This window comes from Zophobas morio, unplaced genomic scaffold (assembly GCF_036711695.1).
Source record: "Zophobas morio isolate AGI-343-1 ecotype UQ-CSIRO unplaced genomic scaffold, CSIRO_AGI_Zmor_V1 ptg000020l, whole genome shotgun sequence".
NCBI classification, from domain to species: domain Eukaryota; kingdom Metazoa; phylum Arthropoda; class Insecta; order Coleoptera; family Tenebrionidae; genus Zophobas; species Zophobas morio.
The window spans coordinates 4,788,033-4,791,216 of NW_026972125.1; the positions used below are offsets into that span (position 1 = coordinate 4,788,033).

The window sequence follows — 3,184 nt, forward strand, 5'->3', positions numbered from 1 at the left end:
GGATTTTTTGACTTCTCGACTTTTCGACTCGTCGATTTCCTGATGTTTCGATTTTTCAATTTTCCATTTTTTTGATTTTCGAATTTCGATTTCTCGATTTGTTGGTTTTTCAGATTTTCGATTTTTGAATTTTATATTCTCGAATTTTTATTTTTTTGATTGATGTTTCGATTTCTGCGTTTTTCAGTTTTACGATATTTTAATTTTTCAATCTTCTAAATATTAGATTTTCCGATTTTTCAGTTCTTCAATATTAATTTTTCAAAATTTGAGGTTTCTAAATTTTCAGATTTCCGATTTCTCAATTAATCTATTTTTTGATTTTCCCATTTTTCGACTTACCAAAGTTTCGATTTTTCAGTTCAATTTTTCGATTTATCACGTTTTTGATTTTTTAATTTTTCGGTTTTTCGCCCTTGCTTTTTTGATTATTGGATTTCCCAATTTTTCAATTTTTTAATTTCTCAATTTTTGGATATTTCTTTCAGTTTTGGGATTTTCCAGTATTTTGATCCTTCGACTTTTACATTTTCAAATTTTAATTTTTCGGATTTTCAGATTTTCGGTTTTTAAACTTTGAATTTTTCAGTTCTTCGAGTGTTCTATGTTTAAATTTCTTAATTTTTCAACTTTTCCATATTTTCATTATTCAATTTTTAAAATTATAGATTTTTCATTTTCTCGATTTTTCAGTTCTTTTATATTTTAATTTTCAATTTTCAGAATTTTTAAATTTTCGATATTACAATTTTTTGAGAACGTGATTTATGGAAATTAGGATGTTTCGATTTTTCGATTTTTGCCTATTTCGGTTTCTCAATTTTTCCATTTTTGTTAATTTTCGAATTTCGATTTCTCGATTTGTTGGTTTTTCAGATTTTCGATTTTTGAATTTTATATTCTCGAATTTTGATTTTTTGATTGATGTTTCGATTTCTGCGATTTTCAATTTTACAATATTTTTAATTTTCATTCATCTAAATTTTAGATTTTCCGATTTTTCAGTTCTTCAATATTTTTCAAAATTTGAGGTTTCTAAATTTTCAGTTTTCCGATTTCTCAATTAATCTAATTTTTGACTTAGCAAAGTTTCGATTTTTCAGTTCTTCAATTTTTCGATTTATCACGGTTTTGATATTTCAATTTGTCAGTTTTTCACCCTTGCTTTTTTGACTTTTCAATTTTTCAATTTTTTAAATTCCCATTTTTCCCAATTTGAACACATAGTTTCAACAGGCTTTCCTTCAACAAAAGAAAATGCTATCTGGTTCCATGTGGTAGAAAGGATCAAAATTTTAATTATAATTACATTTCACATTGATAGCAGCCAGATTTGGAAGTACAATATAATATAAACAAATTTATTTATTATTTATTATTTATTTAAAATCGAAACGCTTTTGGCAACACGTGACTATTTCCATAATGTCTGTGTCTTCGATACAGTGGTTGTTGCAACAGAGGGTGGTCTAATTTTTGAATAATCCTGCACTGTCTTCTTCAACGACGCAACGTCCTAGCCCAGAACAACGCATTATTTTAGGTTTTTCTAAAACGTAATACCGCACCTGGTAACGGAAGTGATAAAATTCGTCCCGCTCGAGTTTGTGCACTTCAGTGTCTGTAACGAAAAATTTTTCCAAACACGTTCCCAAAATTTTTGTTTATTTTGTTACCATTTTCGTCTAGACACCGAATGCGAACCCTGGCATCGCCGTGGGCTATAGTGAGTAAATCCTTGTGGCAGCTTGTCGTGGAAGAAGGACATTCTTCGTTGAAACACGACTCTGAATCACCAAAAAATTTCACTTTATTAATAATTATTATACTAAATAAATTAATTTGATATTACTTACTCTTATATGTAATAATTTCTGAAGACGCTTGAATTGTCGCTACCAGTAATACAAGAAAAATTAATGTGGAAAGCATTGTTGGTAAGAGTTTTAGTATCTTGTTGGATGATATTGATACGTCTAAACAATGTGTTATATACTTGTTAGAATACCTTGAGTCACTTTTAAAAATAACTGGTGTTTGGTTCGTCGTCATTTTGATAGCCTGAGTGACCTGCAGTGTTCCAAATAATCTCTTTTATTTGCAGTTTAAATATTTCTGCTAAATTTCTTTCTTCTGAAATCCTGTAACCCTATTTCTGTATTCTCTAAGAAAAGATGTGCGTCTGTTGTTCTTCATCACTCTATTTTTTAAGAACTCTCAGCGTCAACATTTTATTTCGTTTGAATTGACTGACAAGTGAGTCTAAAAATATTTGTGATTACTAATGTCTATAGTCTATAGGACCTAAACAATGACAAACTGGTTAATGATTTTAAAGTAAATGAGCTTCACACAGAGAGGTTTATCGCAAAGACTGTTATTATTATGTAAAAAAAGAACAATTAGAATGCGAGCGCCGCGAGCACGTTTAGGAGTTGTTGAAAATTATTCATTAGTGTGCCTGAGAAGCTAAATTATTAATAAAATAATTTTTAAAAATCCAAAAAAAAGATGAATTTGAAAAATCTTTGTGATCGTAGCAACTTGGAAATGCTCGCTGTGCTCGCAATTTGGAAATTTAAGAGTAAATAGCTTCACTGAAATTCCTTCCTAACCACACTTATGTGAGACTAAATTAAAAAAAAAATCTAGAATGCAGCGACCATGTTCAGTTAATACAGAAAAGGAGAAGTTTGATTATATTATTAATCAAAATTTTACTATCATTTAAAAAAGTGGGTGCATTTAAACCAAAGTAACTGGAGTTATAAAAACCTATATATGCTCGCTGCGCTCGCCTTCTAGTTGTTAAGGGCTTTAGAGTGATTTAGCTTCACACAGGGAGACTGATTCGTACACCTTTAGGGATTATTCAAAAGTACCCATAAATCTCCTTAAGAAGGTAAATTATTAACAAAATATTTTTTTATTTAAAAAAATGGGTGTCGACAACGTCGGCTTAAACCAAAGTTTCGATTTGACGGTTTTTCGGTTTTTGGGCCTTTCGCTTGGAATTTCCAAGTTTTCGATATTTCGATTCTTTAATTTTTCGATTTCCCAATTTTTCGTCATTGCAGTTTGGAATTTTTCAGTTTTTCGATGCTTCAATCACTCCATTCATGAAATTTTCGATTTCCCGACTTTCAAATTTTACGATTTTTCAATTTTTCAAATTTGTACGTAT

General features: G+C 29.6%; 1 long non-coding RNA gene across 1 annotated transcript; it reads right to left on the bottom strand.

The window, feature by feature from the left end:
- Nucleotides 1–1,366: 1,366 nt before the first annotated feature.
- Nucleotides 1,367–1,961, bottom strand: LOC135131527 (uncharacterized). Its single transcript, XR_010280920.1, has 3 exons — nt 1,857–1,961; nt 1,677–1,787; nt 1,367–1,621 (listed from the first exon to the last, which is right to left on the bottom strand). It is a non-coding gene; the product is annotated as an uncharacterized LOC135131527 (long non-coding RNA).
- Between the last annotated feature and the right edge of the window lie 1,223 nt (nt 1,962–3,184).